The sequence below is a fragment of the Aegilops tauschii genome, chromosome 5 (genome assembly GCF_002575655.3).
Source record: "Aegilops tauschii subsp. strangulata cultivar AL8/78 chromosome 5, Aet v6.0, whole genome shotgun sequence".
Classification (NCBI taxonomy): Eukaryota; Viridiplantae; Streptophyta; class Magnoliopsida; order Poales; family Poaceae; genus Aegilops; species Aegilops tauschii.
The window spans coordinates 432,249,421-432,272,280 of NC_053039.3; the positions used below are offsets into that span (position 1 = coordinate 432,249,421).

General features: G+C 46.2%; 2 long non-coding RNA genes across 3 annotated transcripts; both read left to right on the top strand.

Moving 5' to 3' along the window:
- The first annotated feature begins 10,333 nt into the window (after positions 1 to 10,333).
- On the top strand, positions 10,334 to 11,465 carry LOC141022418 (uncharacterized). Its single transcript, XR_012183718.1, has 3 exons — positions 10,334 to 10,566; positions 10,767 to 10,920; positions 11,027 to 11,465. It is a non-coding gene; the product is annotated as an uncharacterized lncRNA (long non-coding RNA).
- Positions 11,466 to 12,303: 838 nt separating this feature from the next.
- LOC120965239 (uncharacterized) lies at positions 12,304 to 13,639 on the top strand. 2 transcript variants are annotated; one of them, XR_012183719.1, is made up of 5 exons: positions 12,500 to 12,550; positions 12,720 to 12,886; positions 13,055 to 13,123; positions 13,215 to 13,277; positions 13,378 to 13,639. It is a non-coding gene; the product is annotated as an uncharacterized lncRNA (long non-coding RNA). The 2 variants fall into 2 exon arrangements; XR_006664470.2 differs by having other exon boundaries at positions 12,304 to 12,886.
- The last annotated feature ends 9,221 nt before the right edge of the window (positions 13,640 to 22,860 follow it).

Below are 22,860 nucleotides of genomic sequence, written 5' to 3' on the forward strand. Positions count from 1 at the left end.
TGAGCATCCCTTGCCTCCACTCTGGGTGCCATGTTCACGCCTTCTTGCGTTCTTGTCATGTGTTGTATCCTCCTCTGTACTCATTCTGCTTCCATCTACGCAAGCTTTGCGTATTCGAGAAAAAAATGTCTTTTTTTTTCAAATAATAAGGGAGCTCCCTCTCTGGACCAAATCAATGTGTTTTTGAAGCTACAAAAGCATTACAAACAATAAAGAAACAAAATGAAAGAAGAGACAGAGACATCACTCTGCGAGGGAAAAGGGTGCGTAGTTGTATAAGAACAACTAAACACCCCATCCCATGAGTATCACTTCACACAAATAGATAGAAAAGAAGTGAACTGGTAACGGACCCCACGTCATCCTCCAACTATGACACGGGAGGCGCCCCATCGCCGCCAACTCTTGCCTCTGCTCCGCCTCCTTCTTCCCTCGCCATCATCGGTCGACACTGCCGGACAAAGCCCCAGAGGTAGGTGACGACGGGGTTCTTCTCTTCTCATCCACCTATACTCATCTCCCCCTCTTGCAGCGCTGACCGCTTCATCACGTGGAGGCTCCGTCTCCGCATCCATGTGTTCCCTCAGGTGCCCTAGCTCCAGAGCCGACGGTTATGTCATGGATATGGGGCAGATGTACCCTTACGTAGGTAGAACATGACCCAACATGGGGGTAGCCCAGCAGGCCGGCTCCAACTGTCTGAATAGCACCCGGACTAATATCCGACTTGTAATAGAAGATGAGACTAGTTTGTATCCTATTAGGACTCTACATGTAAGCCGGCCCCTTCCACCTATATAAGGTGGGGCAAGGCGCCCCAAGAGGGTAGAATCTCTAGGGCTAGACACAACTAGAGGAGAGCCGACTCATACCACAACTCCCTCATGAGCCTACAGAATAAGACCTAGCCACAAATAACATGTAGGATTCTTACCGGATGATGTTTCCCGGAGTCTAAAGCTGTCTAAATCTTTTCTCGTGTGCTAACCCAGCTCGGCGATCTCCACATGTACTAATCCTCATAATCATCGTTAGATGATACTGTTGATAAACAACACCGACATTGGCGCCAACCCTAGGGGTGGGCGCCAATGTCGATATTGTTTATCAACAGTATCATTTAACAGTGATACAATTTTATTTCTTTGTTTGAAACCTACACAATAGAACAATTTTTCTACGGTAAATTATATACAATCAGAGATGGGGAGGAAAAAAGAGAAAAAAAACATAATAAAAATTGGCCTAACGATTTGGCTAGTACCCCTTTATTTTGTTATTTTGAACAGGCCGGCCTTTTCCTCCTTTTTGCATAATAGATTAAGCAAAATGCCTCAATCCAGTACTTGCAGGCTCCCAGATTATAACAAAACTATAAACCCGAATTCTCAATCGCGCAGCTGTGCTATTCGGTTGTTGCGAGCGCTCGCGCTACCCGACAAGCCTGGCGCAAGTCAACAAAAAAACCTTTCCCACCGCTAGCTAGTCCCTTGGTTATCTCTCTAAGAACATCATATCCCGATCCCCTTTCATCTTCTCACGATGGTGGCGAGGAACCAGAGGAGAACGGTGGCGGTGAATCCCTGGAGGTCGAGGGGGATCCAGGCGAGCCGGTCCGCCGGAGCAACAGTGCCGTCGTCTCCTCCCCTTCCCCGTCTTTCTATGAGCTGGTGGTACATCTCCACGAACTTGCCAAATTGCAGAACTGAAGATATGGAGGAGACGAGGCTATGCAGAACCGGGGCTCTGGGTCTCATACCTGGTGCTCAGGCCAGCCCACGGCGGCGCGTTCGTGTTGCCTGGGGCGCCACCACAACGCTGCTGGTACTGCTGCTGTTAGCGGAGCTGCGCAATCAATTGGCGTGCACCCGCTGATGCTCGTGGTGCTCGGCGCCGTCGACATGCAGCTCACTGACAGTCGTACCTCCTGCTCACCAGGCCGTGCGGCAAGGTCGTCGGGTTCAGCACCATCAAGGACATGCAAATCGCTCGAAGCCTCGAATGTTCTACTGCTGGTGCTAGTTAATTTTACTTCATTGCAGTTCCTGCACAATCAAGCATTTGGACCATGAGAAAATACTCTCGTAACGAATCCTATTTCTACTCTTCACATGATGCAAGTTTTGTGGTTGGTAAGGATCAAAGTGTATACTGAAAATTCAGTTTAAATTTCTAAACATTTTAGTCTGTAGACTGTTTGTTGGTACTACTATGTAGAGGGATGTCGATGGATAGACGAAGTAGCTAGGTAACTATCTTCGGGCAGCTATGACGTTCGTTTCTATAGAGAAATATGTACGTTGCAACAATTGGCCGGGATTAGTAGTTGCTGCACGGTGGCATAAGAGTTGCTCAAAATCAATCAGGGGAATTCTATGTACAACTATAGTTCTCTTTAGCCTCTTTTCCCAGTCAAGGTAGCAGATAATCGACGACTTTTTGCTGAGATTAGTGTTGGACTAGATTCAGATATAAGTTGTGCACTGTGAACAGTCAACACACAACATTTCTTACTGAAATTACAGAGGACCTTTTAAGACGTCTCAATGGAACGAACACAATGTAATGTTGACATATGTTCCATCGGCCCTAAATAAAGGCTGGTAGTCTCATGGGTGTGCTGTTTTGTTAGAACGTGTGCATATGTTTTGCGTACCTTGGAACTACTATAGTAGTTGCTGCATGGTGATATAAGAGTTGCTAAAAATGAAGACATAGTGCACGGAGTTGTGGATTGAGTTGTTGCTTGTAGTTTTTTTTCACTTATGCAAAGCTCATGCAACATGTGAGAAGGTGGATGAGGGGGGGGGGGGGGAGTATATCGAATATTTGGCTATTCAAGTTGCTCATACATTTTTCCTCTGCCTAAAGTAGATGCTAGGGGAGTTGCTTGGTTTTGCTAGGACAATTGCTTTTTTTGCTAGGGCAGTTGCTTGTTTTTTTGCTAGAACAGTTTTGCATTTTGTGTCCTTTCGTGGTTGTGTTCTTTGGATTTTTGCTAGAACAGATGAGAAGTTACATGGGGGAGGGGGGGGGGTAAGATAGTTGTCCACAAAGGTTATTCAACTTGCTCATATATTTTTTCTGCGTAAAATAGACAATCTAAGTAGTAATGCTAGGGACATCTTCTTGTTTCTGTTAGAACAATTTCCCACTTTTTTGCGTTTCTTTGTAATTGAGTTGCTTTGGTCTTCTGCTACAACATACGAGAAGGTGGATGAGAGGGGGGGGGGGGAGTATATCGAATATTTGGCTATTCAAGTTGCTCATACATTTTTCCTCTGCCTAAAGTAGATGCTAGGGGAGTTGCTTGGTTTTGCTAGGACAATTGCTCTTTTTTGCTAGGGCAGTTACTTGTTTTTTTTGCTAGAACAGTTTTGCATTTTGTGTCCTTTTGTGGTTGAATTGTTTGAATTTTTGCTAGAACAGACGAGAAGTTACATGGGGGAGGGGGGTAAGATAGTTGTCCACAAAGGTTATTCAACTTGCTCATATGTTTTTTCTGCGTAAAATAGATAATCTAAGTAGTAATGCTAGGGACATCTGCTTGTTTCTGCTAGAACAATTTCTCACTTTTTTTGCCTTTCTTTGTAATTGAGTTGCTTTGGTCTTCTGCTACAACATACGAGAAGGTGGATGAGAGGGGTGGAGTAGATCGAATATTTGGCTATTCAAATTGATCATACATTTTTCGTCTGCCTAGAGTAGATGTTAGGGGAGTTGCTTGGTTTTGCTAGGACAATTGCTTTTTTTGCAAGGGAAGTTGCTTGTTTTTTTTTGCTAGAACAGTTTTGCATTTTGTGTCCTTTTATGGTTGAGTTTTTTGGATTTTTGCTATAACAGATGAGAAGTTACATGAGGGAGGGGGTAGGATAGTTGTCCACAAAGGTTATTCAACTTGCTCATATATTTTTTCTGCGTAAAATAGACAATCTAAGTAGTAATGCTAGGGACCTCTGCTTGTTTCTGCTAGAACAATTTCTCACTTTTTTTGCCTTTCTTTGTAATTGAGTTGCTTTGGTCTTCTGCTACAACATACGAGAAGGTGGATGAGAGGGGTGGAGTAGATCGAATATTTGGCTATTCAAATTGATCATACATTTTTCGTCTGCCTAGAGTAGATGTTAGGGGAGTTGCTTGGTTTTGCTAGGACAATTGCTTTTTTTGCAAGGGAAGTTGCTTGTTTTTTTTGCTAGAACAGTTTTGCATTTTGTGTCCTTTTATGGTTGAGTTTTTTGGATTTTTGCTATAACAGATGAGAAGTTACATGGGGGAGGGGGTAGGATAGTTGTCCACAAAGGTTATTCAACTTGCTCATATGTTTTTTCTGCGTAAAATAGACAATCTAAGTAGTAATGCTAGGGACCTCTGCTTGTTTCTGCTAGAACAATTTCTCACTTTTTGCGTTTCTTTGTAATTGAGTTGCATTGATCTTCTGCTACAACATACGAGAAGGTGGATGAGAGGGGGAGTAGATCGAATATTTGTCTATAAAAGGCTATTCAAGTTGCCCATACATTTTTCCTCTGCCTAAAATAGATGCTAGGGGAGTTGCTTGGTTTTGCTACCACAATTGCTTGGTTTTGCTAGGGTAGTTGCTTGTTTTTTTTCCTCTGCCAAATTTTCCACTGACAATGCTCAGTTGCTTATATATGATGAAAAGTTGTCTACCAAAGTTTCTAAATTATCTACGAAGTACTTGCTAGGTAAATTCACTAGTACACATTATGCAAGACAACTTGCTTCAATTTAACACTCTAGTTGCCTCATCTAGTTTTAAAGTTGCTCTAAAAATATATTCATCGAAACATATCCATATGGGATCTAGTTTTGAAGATCTCGTCATAAGAAACCTAACCGTGAAAACGGATTGCAATTCCGAGGATCCATTCAAAAGTTATAACTTTTTTAATTTTGTGAAACGATATTTAATGCAAAAATGAATTAGCATGTACCTACCGCCATTGCCTAGTGTGAACGCATTAATTATTGATTTCCATGTCGTGTGTCAGACGCTGCATGTGAAAGCTAATAATTTTCTTTTCTAGCGGCACGGATAAGTACATGCCATATACGGCGATGCGCTGGAGGGTGTTAACGAGCGCCTGTGTGCCCACTAGCCAGGTCCAACTATAAAAACATAGAAATACGTAGTTGCGGACGTAATCAGCTAGCGACGTGTGCCGCCTCCACTTGTTCCCATATGTTAACGGATGAATCAGCATCGCCTAGCTAGGTTCAATGGACGCACCAGAGGCTGACTTTCGAATTAAAAAATGTGACGCGAAAGGCTAGTCTGAAGCCAAATACGGAGTAATAATTAACCATAAACGGCAAGTGATAGGACCTGAACAGCAGACTACTTGGTGCCGTTGGTGCAATATATAATAAATCTCAAGTTAATTAATCTATTCAAATGATGCAACTGAGGTTATGGATCAAAACGAATAGTACAATTTTCATCGAGGAACCGGCTTTGCCGCCCTGCTAGTCGTCGTCCAGACTCCAGACTTCGGTTCATACGCCGTGGGTGGTCTCGATCTGGTGAAAGTACGTACGTGCGTGCGTACGTGGTCTTCCCTCTTCACTGACCGTATAAGTTCAACACACTACTCTTTTTATTTTTTGCATCGAGTTCAACACACTAGCAGCCTGCTATAGGGGTTATCCAAAAGTGTATTAGTATCCCCTCCGTTTCTTCTTTACTTCGCATATAAAATTTATCTGAAGTCAAATTCATTTGACAACGTTTGACCATGTTTATAGGAAAAACGATCAACATTCACAATACCGATTATATATTATTAGATGCATCATGAAATTAAGTTTTGTATTATATAACTTTGATATTATAGATGTTGATATATTTTAACATAAATTCGGGCAAAGTGTACAAAGTTTGACTTTAAGCAAATCGTATATGAGGAGTAAAAGGAAATGAAGGAAGTAATATAATTCGTCGGGCAACCGGACCGGCGGACTGGTTAGCTGGAAAGCCGAGCTTGATAATTCATGACGAGACGACCATGCCTTGGTAGAAGTTTGCGACCTTGGAACGGTGATGGCGACCACCAACGCCCTCAAACTACCCAATGTTGCGTGATCGCCGTCGGCAATAGCGTCGTGTATTGATGTATCGTTCATTACACGAGGTGGCAATGGCCATCTGTCTCGTGCGTTTTGAGGTAGACATGCAAGAGATCACGTCGACCGGTGTTGGGTGGAGTTCCCGACACCGAACTTGGACTGCGAGTTGGTTCCTTGAAGGAGCTCTCGGTGGGCGCGATAATCTTGTTGATGTTGATGGCATATTCTTATCCGAGTGAAGTCTATTTTAAACTTTAAGGTTGTAGAGCCTGTCCAAAATGAACCCTCACCTTTAAATCCCTGAAATTTGTACCATGTACTCATGATCCTGGTCTGATCCCGACCCTGAACCTGTTTGGCACACGGGAAATATTCCATCCCGCCCAGAGTCTATCCTCACTTACATCCTTACCCACGTGTCAATCCATCCTCTATCCCTAGTGCCTCTCTCTCTCTCTCTCTCTCTCCTGAAATCAATGCAGACGCGTGTGTGCAGCATTGCCGGTGTCGTGCGCCCCGTGTGCCTCGTGCCCACCATTGCAAACAACGTCGTGCGCTGCTCCACTCTATGCCAGGACCCGGGCTGCGCGTCGGCAGTACGCCTCATGTCGAGGAGCCCGTGCTCTCGTCGTGAGTAGAGGAGAGCAAGATGATGAAGTGGTGCGCCCGCACATCGGTGCTCCCCTGGCCATATGCAGTTCGTGGGGTAGCACGGCATCGAGTAGCTTGACTGGTGTGCGCGACCACGGCTTCTACTTGGTCCTTGTTGAGAGAGTTTGTTGCATGCAACGTTCAGGTGAGGACCGGTTCCTTATGTGTTGTTCCACGTCTCCTAATCTCTTCGCAGTGTACACTCATGTATATGTAATGTAACCTGTTGATGTGAATACTGAATGTGAGTAGCATTTCAAAGCTTTTCAGCCTTCTACAATCTGCACCGAGCAGTTTAGAATTGCCTGCCACCACAAGTTCTCCTGGCTTTGCCTTGACAACTAGAGCGCGTTCCGTTTCAAAAAAAGACAACTAGAGCGCGTACATGGGTTGCAACGGATACAGAACAACAGCAGAACACACATGCACGTACAACACAGCAAGTTGCTTGATCGATTCTGGCCGCCGGCTGGACGCGTATATGTACGCATGCACAGGAGCGCTTCTGATCCGTTCCCAGCGCGAAGATGGATATGACGCGTAGGTCCACTTAATCAGTGAGAGTATAAAGTTACCCCAGCGGGATTGTGTTTTTCCTGGTGTACCAAATTGGTCTAAACTAATTGAGAGGTCCGGATCAGACCGGGAACATGAGTACAGAGTACAAACTTTAGGGATTTTGAGGTGAGGGTTCATTTTGGACGAGCTTTACAACCTCAAGGTTTAAAACAGACTTCACTCTTCTTATCCCATGTACATGGTATGTCTGGTTGCTTGGCGTTGGCGATATCCATGTTTGCTGTGCACATGTACCGTTGTCGAAGCATCACAATACGTGCAACAGTGACTTCTTCATAGAAAACGGAGACAACGGTTCATGATGCATGACTTAAGTCACTTATTTTGGGACTGCCCTTTTGCCTTCCATTGTTGGAACTCCATCGTCAACAAAGGCATAGAGGTATTACAGCTCATGATGAAGTCATGCTCATTCTGCAATCTCCGCCACACAAATTACTATGGATGTCACAGTCATGGGATGCTAGAAATATATGGATGCAAAGAAACTCTAGGCTGTTTAAAGCTCATAATCCCTCAATCATCTCATGTAGTTTAATGCACAAGAATGATTTGCAACTAGTCGATATAGGATCAATAACAAGTATGAAGTTATCCTTGTCAGTTGGATTGATCAGCACCTCTATTAATTTTTCATGAATTTGATGGTATTACGGGCCCCGAGCCACACCGTCGTGTTCGTGCCCTCCTTCGGTCGGCACGGCGGCCGTGCCTTCCTCTTCGACGAGCACCGGCGACTCACTGCCAGGTTCACCGTCAGCGATTCAGAGGTCCTGATACGGACGTGCAACAGCCTCCTCTGCTTCCACAACCAACCCGTTTATGTATTAAAATTATTTATGTATTAAAAATAGTTTAGGCATTTTAAAGAAGTTCATTAATTGTTAAAATTATTCAAGTATGACATAAAATATTCAGATATAGAGTTTTTTCTAGAAAAGGAGGAAGACCCCCGGCCTCTGCATCTGGACGATGCATATAGCCACTTTATTAATTATTCTCAAAAGACCTTACAAAGAAATACAGTAGTAAGTGTGAAGCCACCGTCTAGGCAACATCTGTCGCTACTCCTATCCATTTGATGAAGGGATGCTGATAGTCTGTGCCTAATACCAAACAGACCTCGCAGCCAAACCTAACATCTAAGACCTGAGTTCCCATCTAGGACGCCTGTCGGGTATGGGTCACCCACCGGTCCGGCGCACTCCTCAACCAGGACGCCTGCCGGGTATGAGGTCGCCGCAGCCACCTGCCACCAATCCATCTTCAGAGATGTACTGCTGCATCTACCTTGCCCGGTTTAGCTGCCGTCGACGCCACCACGACGCCAGACAACGCCACCATCCTGCGCTCGTCCATTAACACACGCCTAGCAGCGAGACCCCGCTGCTCCATGCCGTTGAGACCCGCCATTGTCGACGTGTCAGATGCAACGCCGCTCCTCCTTCGCGAACACCACCTGCTACCACTGGTCCTATCCCCTCCACCTGTAGATCCTCTGCACTCCCAACAGAGCCCCAGTGCCCCTGACGACACCTCCAGGAAGGTCACGACGCAAAAAGCGCCGCTGCCGGCAGATCCGAAAAGGATTGAAGGTTTTCACCCGGCCGAGGATCGAGGTAGGTAGATTGGGCCCTCAGCTGCGCCTTCATGAAGGAAAGCGGCGCCCATGGGCGTCGCCGCCGCTGGGTCGGCTAGACTGGCCAAGGTTTCCCCCGGACCCAAAGTAAACCACCAGGGCTCACCACCACCGGAGCCTGCAGCCGCAAACCACCGGGACGACGACAGAGGCAGCAAGAGAAAGGGGAACCTCCAGATCTGACGCAACGGAGAACCACGCCATGGCCGGACTCCACCAGCGACCCGCCACCTGCGCGGCCGAGTACGCTGGCCAGCGTCGCCTGCAGACGTCTCCAGCCCACGGACGACGCCGCCTCGCCGATAGGGCTGAAATGAATATCAGTCGATTGATAATCATTGGACAAAAAATTTGACTAAGACTCAAATGAATATATGTGGATTGATAAATCTTTAATACTCCCTTTGTTCCAACAATATAAGACGCTTTTGTAAAGTATGTTAGTTTGCAAAAAAACGTCTTATATTATGGGACGGAAGGAGTATCATTTATCCCCGCTGAAGCAAATCTATATCTATACCTACTAATAAAGCAAGGTGCGTTTCTTCAAATTTTTCATCCGTTCACCTGTATTATTATTTTTATCCGAGGTGGTACTATTTTCTGCACACGCTCGTCAAAAATAATAATGACAACTGGCCTATTGTGTTGAGAAATCTAGGTAAGGTTGTCTATTCAATTGGCGCACGTCTCTCACACATGTGCCAGCTTGGGCCGTCGCTCGTGGCCTTTTTTCACGTCTCGCCCACATGTGGCAGCCCGCTTGTGTAATGAAAATAGGATGTGTTTATCTTATATAGTACCACCTCGCTCTTTTACAGGCAATACAACCAATTTGTATACGTTGGTGAGTTCAAATCAATAAGAAGCCTTGGGAATTAATAAGGAGGAAAGGGTAAAGAGTTGGGCCCGTTTACGCACAGATTCGTCAGTCATGCATGACGAAGGAAAGGAATTGAGATCCGGAATTTGTGAAGTGCATGGTCAAATTATCATTGGTTTCCTGAGGCATGCATGAAGAATGTAAGGAACTAATGATAGATAAAAAATTTAGAAAGGAATTAGTAGAAATCCGGATTTGGCGATGGTCAAATTGATGGCAAAAAAGACTCACAGAGAGGGTGATCCGTGAGACATATATGCATGAAGAAGAATAAGGCAAGGATAAATGATGGGATATTGGGCTAAGGAGAAATATCAAAAAGATACCCCCATAAATATAGGAGGCTGCATGAAAAAAGACCAAAGGAGTAAGCGGGCAGGTAGGGATTTAAAAAACAGTTTTGCTACGTCTCAGTTATGTCTCAGTCGATGTTATATTCCATTGATCTTGCATTAAGATTCGTACAAAAATTTCTTTTCAGTTTTTTCTTTTTCTTCTCATCTCTACTCCTAATGTCTCAGTTGGTAGTCTGGCGCGGATCTGGGCATGGCAGCGCGAAGTGGCCGTTTCTCTGACTTGATCTGCTGCTACGGTGTCCAGGCGGCCGGAAGGAGATGGTCGGTGGTTGGAGGGGCTGTAGGCGCGCTGGTCTTACACGGTGAGGGCGGAGCACCCAGCCCGTAGGCTCATCCCCTTCTCCGATCCACTCTGGCGGCGGCCATCGTTGGTACGTTGCGCTTGTGTCACCTCTCATGAATTTTTTTCTGGTTTGATTCCCCATGTCTCACGGGTGTGTGGTATGCAGTCAAGGCATTGGTTCATGTGGTTTCCTGCTGCTGGCATATGTAGGTTTACCGCTGGATTCAAGTCTAGAAATGTTTTATTTTCTTAAAATTGATTTATCATATGCTTTCATGATTTCATCAGGAAAGAGATGCAGACGAGAGGAAGAGAGCCTCCCCCAAGCTCTGTCTAGGCGATGCACGGGCGACGGCCACCCTTCCTGTTATTGCCTCCATGGCTGGCTGCTCATCCCCAGGAACCTCCTCCCCTCTCACGTGCGCCACACTCTGGGATTAAGGTCTGCTCCTTGGCTGACATTTGCGCAGACCGATTCTCTGGTTTCTCTCCACCGAAGAATCAAAGAAACAAGCAAGCTGATGTCTAACATATTCGTTTCGTAATAGTTGGAACACAGGTATCTAGGGCAGGGCGTGGTCACATTGCAGGCAGCGAGGAGCAGCGCAAAGTTGTCTTGGCTGTGCCCTGCATCGAGGAGGAACACAGGTATTTACAAATCGAGGAGGAAAACATGTAGTTTTCTGTATTTTTCTGTTTGTTATTTTGTAACTTTATGCTTCACCTGTCCTGAATTATACGTATACTCATGTTGTCAGATACATAGGTATACAGATACATAGCTATGGAAGATACAATTTACTGATACATATCTGAATGTTATAGCTATAAAGATACCTGATTGTTATAGCTGAATGTAACAAAGAAAGTGGTATGGATGAATGGTGTCGTTTCTTTACCCATGCTGTGGTTGAAATCGTTGTTTGGTTCCCAGGTTGAACAAATCCGACATCTGTAAATCATCGATGTTTTTCTGGAAGTAGTACAGTAGGTTTAAGATTGGGCGATGATTCATTCATTCGACTGCCAGGTGATCAGAATTACTGCTTTGTTTATTACTCAACAATGTCGGACACTGGTTTCTCTAAATATCTTTTACAAGTACAGTTTCTACTTTTTTCTGCAGAAATACTACATGGTAGTCTTGAAGTAAATACCAATTATGTGATCCGATATGTTGTTTCAGAACAATAGACCATCAATATTATTTTCGCCTCGGGTTCTAGAGGAGGACAGCTAATTAAGAGAAAACTTCGGTGGGATAGAGACAGAAGTTTGCTATATTTCACAATACCCAAACAGAATTTCATTGCTGATTCTTCTCCCCTGAACTTTGCTCATGCCAATTACATTTTGTAGACCCTTTTTAAGGAAACTGCTTCGTTTACACCATCCCATTGGCATGTCTATTAGCAGTAATGAAACTCAAACGAACACTTCTAGGCTAGATATTATTGAGGTGTTGTGTATGTTGGTCCTTTTTATAGATCTTGCCATCTTTGTTTGCCAGGTGATCAGTCATTTAAAGTATTTGAGAAACTTGAAGGGAAGCACATGGCAAAGCCATAATTACCTTTTAGTTATATTTCAAGTTGTAGGAAAGTTGGAATCAATCTGGAAAGCATCTTTCTATTGCAGATATTTTATTAGTGGCTTGAAGACTTACACTCTGTTTGATGTTACAGAAATAGTGAGGTGATGCCACAATGCTGATAGACTTGGTACTTGTAGGATGGAGAGGAGAAAACTGAAAAGGATGTTGATATGAGGAATCCAAGGAAGTGGAAGAGGAAGAAAGTTCTGATGATGGTGATAATTTGGTTAGTACCTTAGAACTTTATATGCACTGAGGTTTTCTTTGGGGGTAGAAAATTGGGTTTTAAAAGGTTCATCATTTTGGTAAAATTGTGTATTGTATGTGTGCTCCTTCACATCAACAAATATGAAATGGATAGACCAGTTGATGCATAACTTAGTTGTCATCCATATTGTCAAGTTTAACTTATATATTCTTGCTCTGCAGAATATCAAGTTTGACGACGATGATGATTGGAACCAAGAGGAGGAAGTACGTAAGTTTCCATCTATTCATATGGATGTTATCCTCGATGTACTGTGACCAAATATGTAATGCCTGGTTTGGTTTAATTATTTTCTTGTGTATCACTAGATAATCAGTTAACAAGTGTTGGCCATGGTGCATTGATCTTATTTAGTTGTGGTTTTGTATGCCTCCCCCAGCTGCCGCTAAAACCCACCAAAGAATTAGCAAGAAAATTGATGGTGGGAGCTAGCAATGCCGGCAGTGCCTCCTTTAGGATTACAAAATCGTTAATCCTATCTTCGCTTGCATGTGACTGATGGTGATGCTACACAAGTTCTGAAGGCAGTGCCCTCCCCTTCAGCAGGTAACAAGGATATATTAAAACATTTTAACTTTCTGACATATTAGTTCAACATTTTTTGCATAGTACCTAGCGAAATTAGAAAGTGCACAAACAGATCTCATCAATATTTTGTGTTTTGCTTGTTCAGTCTTTTGAGGTAACTTCTATTGTGTATTCCATTCTCTTCAGGAGATCTTGCTGGTTCTGCATGGCACAACTGGATTAAATATGCTACAGCAAGCGAAGGAGTTCAACGATGTAATTGCCACTCTGCTGTTCTGATGCTTGATTCATCAGATATGTTTCTATTGGATACTAATAATGAGGGACTTTCTTGGCTTCATACCAGGTTGTTGGAATCAAAGGATTCATCCTAACGAAATTAGACAGGACTGCTCGTGTTGGCTGTGTGGTACGGGCGATTTCCAGTCCTTTATTGTAACAGTTACAAAATCCAGTCCTGGATCTTAAATAAACGACAACTAAACTTGCTGACCTGAATCCTGTCTCAGGTGAGTGTTAATAGACGAACTTGGAGTTCCAGCCAAGTTTGTTGGCGTCGGCAAAGGGGTGAAGATCTCCAACCTTTTGATGCAGAAGCATTTGTTGAAGCCATTTTCCCATAAATTTGACCCAGTTATTAGCGTTTCTCATGTAACAAGATTTTGGCTAACATGCTACTCCCTCCGTTTCTAAATATATGTCTTTTTAGGAATTCTAATATGGACTACATAAGAAGAAAAATGAGTGAATCTACACTCTAGAATATGTCTACATTCATCCGCATGTAGTCCATATTCAAATCACTAAAAAAACCTATATTTAGGAATGGAGGGAGTAGAACTTGGTAGAAGCAATTATTTCAACAATTACAGTTTTTTTTGGTTCAGTCGTCGACTCATCTGCCTGACTTGTTTCTGTTGTTGATCCTAACTATTCATACAGAAACAGAAGCAAGTATTTGTGATATTATATGTTTATTGTGATTAAGCTCAAGGCACGTTGCAGATACATTGAGCAAGAGTACTAACAGAGAAGAGGAATTTTTCTTTTCAGACTAGCATGATACAAGAATATTTCATTAATAGTCATACATTCATAACATATATCTTGAATCATAAATACTTCCACGTTCGATTTTGAGTCCTAAGAAAAAAGATCCTCATGTGAAACTTCTTAAGATGAAAGTACTTCCATGTTGGATCTTTTTTCTTAATTAGGTGATATCATTTGATACCATGCTTGATTTGTACTACTACTTAAAAATTAGCTTTCTTGCAGTCGTGGTTGATTTGCAGGTGCAGTCAACTGAGACATGGACTCTCGATTGAACAATAATTTTGTGCAACTATGTCAACATCTAGACCATACATTTTTAACAGGTCATGAAGAGCATCACGTGTGCTATTTTCTGGCATAAAGCCTGATCTTAATGCTCATAAAACAAAAAAGAAAGACTGTACATATAGAAAATGGATATATACAAACATGAAAAAAATATAGTTTATATAAAAGCAATGGATGTTAGAACATCACACCAATGAAAAGCACTGTACATACAGAACTATTTCAGGCTAAGCTGGTTTTGACAACAAAATTTGTCGCCCATAGCAATGCACGGCCATTTGGCTAGATGAGGCGTTGGGAGGGGATCAGTGTGGAGAGAGGGGCGATTAGCGGAGGACTCCTACTTGGCAGTCCATGGGAGGTATGGTGCGACAGAAAGGGGTCGTGATGGCGAAGATGAGGTGGGTGTCGTACGGTTTGAAAGGAGAGCACAATAGCGAGAAATGTCCTGCTACGGCAGAAAACCGAGCGGGAAGGGGAGGGTCCGCCAAGAAAAGAGAAATGTGCGTTGTGGGGGCCGGGTTTTTGTCGGACCGCGTGTTGGACATAACATGACGGATAGTCAAGATTGTTGGGCAAATAAGCCACGGCGACGAGCCAGACGCGACCAGCGCATGTATGGGCGCGAGCTGGGCGTGTCGGGCGCGTCGGGTCCGCGGCATGTGTGTGCGTGCGTGTGGTGCATGGGGTGCCCGTGCAAGTGTACACCATAGGCGTGCGTGTGTGTGTGCGCTCTGTTGGTGAGAATAGGGGGGTGTGTGGAGTTGGTCCAGGGCGGGCTCGCCGCGACCCGGACGTGTGCGTGCATGTTGGGCGCGGGCAGAGCGGGCCGGACCAGGCGCTCCGCGTGGACGGGGACGTGGGGTGCGCGCCCAGACGTGGCCCAGGATATAAGACCCCCCCTAGACGTTGTAACAGGTGTGGGCTGAGTTCGTGCTCAGGGAAAATAGAAAAGCGCCGTTCATGGCGGCAGTGGCGTTCGTGCGCCGGCAAACCTCGCTGTGCTTCGTGTCTCCTTCTTCTTCTTTCTGTCATTCGAGCGCAGCAAGCAGAGAGAGTGAGAGAGGCAGCAGCTAGGGCTAGCTAGGGTTTAGGGTTTGGTTCCAACAATTGACATCAGAGCCACATTGCGGGAGGTGATCACCGGCGATGTCGCTCGTCCCGTACGCCGGCGGGTCGGGGAGCTCGCTGCCAACGCCGGTCCTGATGCTCACTGGTGATAATTACACCACGTGGGCAATGAAGGTCGAGGCCAATCTCGACGCCGCTGGGCTGTGGGAGGCGGTGGTGCTGCTGAAGGACGCGACCGCGGTGGTGATCGCCAAGAAGGACAAGCCGACGTGGGCGTGCCTGCTCGGGGCGCTGGCGGAGGATCTCCTACTGCAGTTAGCGTCCAAGAGGACGGCGGCGCAGGTCTGGGCCAGCCTGAAGGCGCGATTCATCGGCGCGGATCGAGTCCGGGCGGCGCGGCTGGGCACTCTCCGGGGTGAGTTCGAGCTGCTGCGCATGGCGGAGGCTGACACGCTGGATTAGTTCGCCGGCAAACTCGGTGGTATGGCGGCGCGCTTCCCCGGGCTCGGTCGACACTGGAAGATGCCGCGTTGGTGAAGAAATTGCTCGACTCCGTGTCGGATCGCCTGTACGCGGCGGTGGCTGGAATCGAGCAGTTCTGCGACGTGTCCACCATGGCGTTCGAGGAGGTGCTGGGTCGCCTGAAGGCCTTCGACGAGTGGCTACGGCGAGGCGGACAAGTGGACGGCGAGCGTGCGGACGGCCAGCTCATGTACACGGTGGGGCAGTGGCGGGCACGGGAGCGGCAGCAGGGCGACGCTCGGGTCGACGACGACGGGTGGAGCGTGGCGTCGGGCTACGGTGGCAACAGACGTGGCCGCTGCTACAAGTGCGGTGAGTGCAGCCATTTCAAACGTGACTGCCCTCAGCTGCGGAAGGCGCCGGCGGCGGAGCAAGCGCTGTTGGTGGACGTCGGCGTCGAAGACGAAGGCCTGCTCTGAGCCACGGCTTAGGGGGTGAGTGTTGGGCAAATAAGCCGTGGCGACGAGCCGGACGCGACCAGCGCGTGTATGGGCGCGAGCTGGGCGTGTCGGGCGCGTTGGGTCCGCGGCATGTGTGTGCGTGTGTGCGTGCGTGTGGTGCATGGGGTGCCTGTGCAAGTGTACACCATAGGCGTGCATTTGTATGCTCTCTGTTGGCGAGAATAGGGGGTGCGTAGAGTTGGTCCAGGGCGGGCTCGCCGCGACCCGGACATGTGCATGCATGTTGGGCGCGGGCAAAGCGGGCCAGACCAGGCACTCTGCGTGGGCGGGGACGTGGGGTGCGCGCATAGACGTGGCCCAGGGTATAAGACCCCCCTCCTAGACGTTGTAACAGGCGTGGGCTGAGTTCGTGCTCAGGGAAAACAGAAAACGCCGTTCGTGGCGGCGGTGGCCTTCGTGCGCCGGCAAACCTCGCTATGCCTCGTGTCTCCTTCTTCTTTCTGTCGTTCGAGCGCAACAAGCAGAGAGAGTGAGAGAGGCAGCAGCTAGGGCTAGCTAGGGTTTAGGGTTTGTTCCAACAAAGACAACTACATTTGTCCCCCACATATGGAGTGGATTTGTGGGAGTCCGGACTATCCAGATGGTTGGATTTGGAGGAGCCTACTGGGTGCTTGTTTGATGTGTGAACATGCACTGACATATGAGGGAGAAATAAACTTCAAACTTTGAGACGACCTTAATTATTTGTTTGATTTATTTATATGCATTGTAGCCCGTAGCAACGCACGGGCATTTTACTAGTATACTATATCACTTGAGCAAGACTTGGTTAATTCTCAGTCGACTGAGACCTAAACACACCCTTAAAAAAAGTTCATATGCAGGCCACTATTAATTAGTCCAATTAGCTGATCCTACGCATGGATCGGCTAGAGAATGCATGCATATGGAGGCTTCTATGTACCCTAGGCTTAAGATTCGTACAAAAATTTCTTTTCAGTTTTTTCTTTTTCTTCTCATATACTATATCACTTGAGTGAGACTTGGTTAAGTCTCAGTCGACTGAGACCTAGACACACCCTTTAAAAAAAAGTCATATGCAGGCCACTATTAATTAGTCCAATTAGCTGATCCTACGCATGGATCGGCTAGAGAATGCATGCATATGGAGGCTTCTATGTACCCCAGGCTTTGCTGAAAAAATGTACTCTAGGCAATATGCGATTTAGTTTTTCTGTATTCTTATGTATGTCTTTTTAATCATATGCAAGTTTTTTTACTAATTCTATAATAACTAAAGATTTCATTATTTCAAAAAGGATGATTTCAACAAAGTGATAATGATTATTTCAATAAGGTCATACTAATTATTTGAGTGATTATTTTAAAACAACACCCAAACGAATTCTGGAAAAATAGAAAAAAATGTTCGGTTTAAGCAATGGGGAAGAAGGGAGGTACTAATTGTTATTAATTTTGTACCCGCTGCAACGCTTGCGCACTTTTTCTACTAATTCCTTTTCTGCTATAAGAAACAAAAAAGATTCCGCATACTTGGCCAGGTAGTTGTTGCACGCTACCCTTATGGGCCGTCGGGCGGGCAAGTGGGCATACTGCTGCAAAATCAAGAAAAAAATAATCATCAGGGTGAAGAATCGAATGAAGGATCTCCTATATAAGGAGAATTACAGTTACCAACTATGCTAAGCATCTATTCACAAGTACAATGAAAAATAATACTGCCACAGTTTTTTTATGTGAGGTTTCCACAGTTTAATAGTCCCACCTCAGCTCTGTACATCAATTATTATACAGTCGCTACTCGCGAGTGGCCTGGCAACAAGCGAACTCGGGAATCAACCAGAATGGAGGAGATGGATCCTTTAATCGTGAGCATACGTGGATATTAATTGGAATAATTTGTGAGATTAATACAGGCTATTGGAGAGCATAGTTATATAATTCTTCCGTTACAACGCACGGGCATATGTGCTATACAGATATTATATATGCACCGGAGATCTTTTTTACAACACAAACTTTATTGTGTTATGCCGAGTGTTAATAGTTTGATTTTGATTAACATAGCATTACTTCAAAATTGATGCCTAGGTTTTCACTATTAGACTACAAAAGATATGTCAGCTATGGGCTCCATGTCATTAGGATTCAATCAACATACATACATAAATTTAAACGGGTTCTTTGCTATTGTTCTACAAATTAGGTGTACAATAATGTATTATTCTAGAAAATAGTAGTTCCGCTGCAGCACTGCCGGCAAACATGGTCGCTCTCCCAGTTGACTGTAACGCCCCGAGACCGACGCTCCACACGCCTTCCATATATTTCGTGTTCGGCGTGTGTTTTATTTGTGTGTTGCATTCATCATCGCATCTTTTGCATTGCATCGGCACTCTGTTGCCGTCATTGTTTTCAAACTTGCATCCCCTAGTAGTTGCCGGGCCTCCCCTTGCTTTCGTTGACTGTTTCAGGCCTATCGTATTTTTCGCTTCCCTCTTGACCGTGACCGTCTAACCCCTCCTTGCGCAGTGCATAGACCCCTCTCGCGCGTCCGAAACTTCCCCGAACCCGAACCGGACTATCGTTACCGTTGGGTCCGGATCATCCCCTAACATCTACAAAACATCTCCGTTTTCTCAACTGGACGCTCTAGCCTACTTATTCTCGACCGCCCGATTACGATCGGACGGACCAAATAGCCCCTAACCTAATATGTGATGTATATATTCGTCCACCCCTAGCCCATTTTGGGAAACCCTAAATTTTAGGAGGATTGTCCCTCTCCGCCGCCACCCAACCAAATCCTTCTCGGGATTCCTCCCGGACAGACCCGCAGCCTCCAATCCACCTCGTCTTCTGCACCCAAACAACCAGCGCCGCTCGCCATTCTCCTTGCGCCCGAGACCTCATCCCCGCCGACGACCATGCCAGGCCGTCCTGCCCCTGCCATCTCCCTCCTCCCTTCCTCTTCTTCCCTCGTTCCTCACCTCCCTCTCTCTCTGCTTGCAACAGATCGAGGCATGGCGCCGCCCCAAGCTCTTCCCCGACGCCATGGATGGGCGCACACATCGGCGAGCTCCCCAGCTGCCGGATCCGGTGCCTAGAACCTTCCCTGCGCCCGCACCCGTCGTCCTCCGCGCCCAGCAGAACCCGAGCCCCTGCGCTCCTCCTCCTCTGCCCATGCGCCCGAGCTCGCCCCGAGTCTCCTCGCAGGAGTAGCAACAGCAGCCGGCGACCGGCGCCTCCGCCTCACCATCGGTGACCCCAGGACCGTCGCTTTCTTCTCCCCGTCTCTCCCTTCCTTCCCGTGCGTCTCCCTCTCTCGCTCAGTGCCCCTCTCTCTCTCTTCTCTGCCCAGGAGCAGGAACCATGCCTTGGACGCCAAGCTCCGCCGCGGCCGTCCAGATCCGCCGGTTCCCTGTTGAGGCGCACCGGATCTGACCGTTCCGGCCGCTTCCCGCCGACCCCGTCGCTAGGAGCCCGCGACAAGTCCGCCGCCGTCATACTGCTTCACTGAGACGAGGACGAACACAAGCCCCTGCCTCCTCGCCCGCTTCGTCAAACTGCGCCCGTTGACTGCGCCCCCACCTCCTCGGTCGATCCCGCCAGCGTGGACGAGCGCCAGGGCCCAGCCGCGCCTTGCCCTGCCGCGTGGGCCACCGCATCCCCGACTGGGCCTTGGCCCATGGGTGAGCTCCCCACAGCTCCTCTCTGTTGGCCCAACAGTGCAGCAAGATTCGGCTCGTAGTGTTTTTTTCTGCTGCGGTGGTTTTCGCATTTATCCAGGAGATTACAGATTTACAGAAAAACCCCAAAACTTCATGCATTTAATAACCCCACAACCGTGCACCGGATTAAAATGATTTAAACGTGTAAAATGCTTCGAATTTTGTGCAGTTTAATAATATGCCACTTTCACCCATGTTAAAATTGTTTAAAATGTTGTTTGATTAATTTTGCTCGAATAATATGTTAAAATGATTTATTTCATAACTAAATAACCGTAGCTCAGATTTTATTAAACTTTATATGTAAATGGGGTAGGAAAATGCCTAGTTTAACATGGTGCACTTTATTTTGCTGTTTAACAACATTAAAATTGTGTTTAGGGCAGAACAGTAGCAAATTCGAAATATGCATATGAAGATTTTCCGAAATTGTTGTTTGTTGTTCCGGCCTCAGTTAAACTTGCCTAAATAGTTAGTTTACTTATGCCTCACCTCTTGCCATGTTAATCAACATTTAATATTGTTGGGTACATAAACAAGAGCGAACTAAATGTTTGGAATGTGGTGTTTCGTCAATATGCAACTCGTTGCATATTGAGCTCCACTTAATTTGTAGTGTTGTTTGTTGCATTTGCCATGCCATGCCTCATTAAACCGGACATGCATCATACTTGGTTGTGCATCATGCCATGTTTATGTGATGGTTGTTTACTATGTTGTTTGTTTCTTTCCGGGTTGCTTCTCTCGTTAGCTTCGGTTTCGTTACGGAGTTGTGAGGTTTCGTTCGACCACATCCGTTTGTCTTCTTCATGGACTCGCTCTTCTTCCTAGCGGGATCTCAGGCAAGATGACCATACCCTCGAAATCACTTCTATCTTTGCTTTGCTAGTTGTTCGCTCTATCGCTATGCCGCGCTACCTACCACTGGCTATATCATGCCTCCCATACTGCCATGTCAGCCTCTAACCTTTTCACCCGTCCTAGCAAACCGTTGTTTGGCTATGTTACCGCTTTTGCTCAGCCCCTCTTATAGCGTTGTTAGTTGCAGGTGAAGTTGAAGTTTGTTCCATGTTTGAACATGGATATGTTGGGATATCACAATATCTCTTATTTAATTAATGCATCTATATACTTGGTAAAGGGTGGAAGGCTCGGCCTTATGCCTGGTGTTTTGTTCCACTCTTGCCGCCCTAGTTTCCGTCATACCGGTGTTATGTTCCTTGATTTTGCGTTCCTTACGCAGTTGGGTGATTTTATGGGACCCTCTTGACAGTTCGCTTTGAATAAAACTCCTCCAGCAAGGCCCAACCTTGGTTTTACCATTTGCTACCACCTACCCCCTTTTCCCTTGGGTTCTGCAGACTCAAGGGTCATCTTTATTTTAGACCCCCCCGGGCCAGTGCTCCTTCGAGTGTTGGTCCGAACTGAGCTGCCTGCGGGGCCACCTTGGGGAAACTTGAGGTCTGGTTTTACTCGTAGCTAGTCTCATCCGGTGTTGCCCTGAGAACGAGATATTTGCAGCTCCTATCGGGATTTGTCGGCACATCGGGCGGCTTTGCTGGTCTTGTTTTACCATTGTCGAAATGTCTTGTAAACCGGGATTCCGAGACTGATCGGGTCTTCCTGGGAGAAGGAATATCCTTCGTTGACCGTGAGAGCTTATAATGGGCTAAGTTGGGACACCCTTGCAGGGTATTATCTTTCGAAAGCCGTGCCCGCGGTTATGAGGCAGATGGGAATTTGTTAATATCCGGTTATAGAGAACTTGACACTTGACTTAATTAAAACGCATCAACCGGGGTGTGTAGCCGTGATGGTCTCTTTTCGGCGGAGTCCGGGAAGTGAACACGGCTTTTGGGTTATGGTTGACGTAAGTAGGAGTTCAGGATCACTTCTTGATCATTACTAGTTGACGACCGTTCCGTTGCTCCTCTTCTCGCTCTTATTTGCGTATGTTAGCCACCATATATGCTTAGTGCTTGCTGCAGCTCCACCTCCCTACCCTTTCCTTCCTATAAGCTTAAATAGTCTTGATCTCGCGGGTGTGAGATTGCTGAGTCCTCGTGACTCACAGATACTTCCAAACAGTTGCAGGTGCCGATGATACCAGTGCAGGTGACGCAACTGAGCTCAAGTGGGAGCTCGATGAAGATCTTGTCCGTTGTGTTGTTTCTTTTCTTGTTGATCAGTAGTGGAGCCCAGTCGGGACGATCGGGGATCTAGCAGTTGGGTTGTCTTCTTTTACTTTGGTTCCGTAGTCGGACCTATGTGTGTATCTTGAATGTTTATGATTTCATTTATGTATTGTGTGAAGTGGCGATTGTAAGCCAACTCTTTATGCCATTCTGGTTCATTACATGGGATTGTGTGAAGACGACCCTTCTTGCGACAAAACCACAATGCGGTTATGCCTCTAAGTCGTGCCTCGACACGTGGGAGATATAGCCGCATCGTGGGTGTTACAAGTTGGTAATCAGAGCCATCCCCGACTTAGGAGCCCCTGCTTGATCGAATCGCTGGCGTTGTTGAGTCTCGAACAAAATGTTTTGAGTCTTAGGATTATATATATCGGAGAGTAGGATTCTTTTTACTCCTCAGTCCCTTCGTCGCTCTGGTGAGGCCTCCTGACGTAGAAGTTTTGACTCTTCTCTCCTCAAATTTCACTAAAAAAATTTTTTAGGATCACGCGGGTATCTTGGAATCGTTCCGATGGTTTTGTGACGAGAACATTGTTCTTGGTGCCTCCTGACATTTAGGGGTTGTGGCAGTGTCCCGGGGAGTTGAGCTCCGAGATGTTGTCGTCACAATTTTATCGTTGCAGTTCTGGAATACCTGAGTTTCGCAGACATCGAAAATCTCTTTTATGCAGTTGTTGGTGAGATCACCTCGACGCCACCCAGTA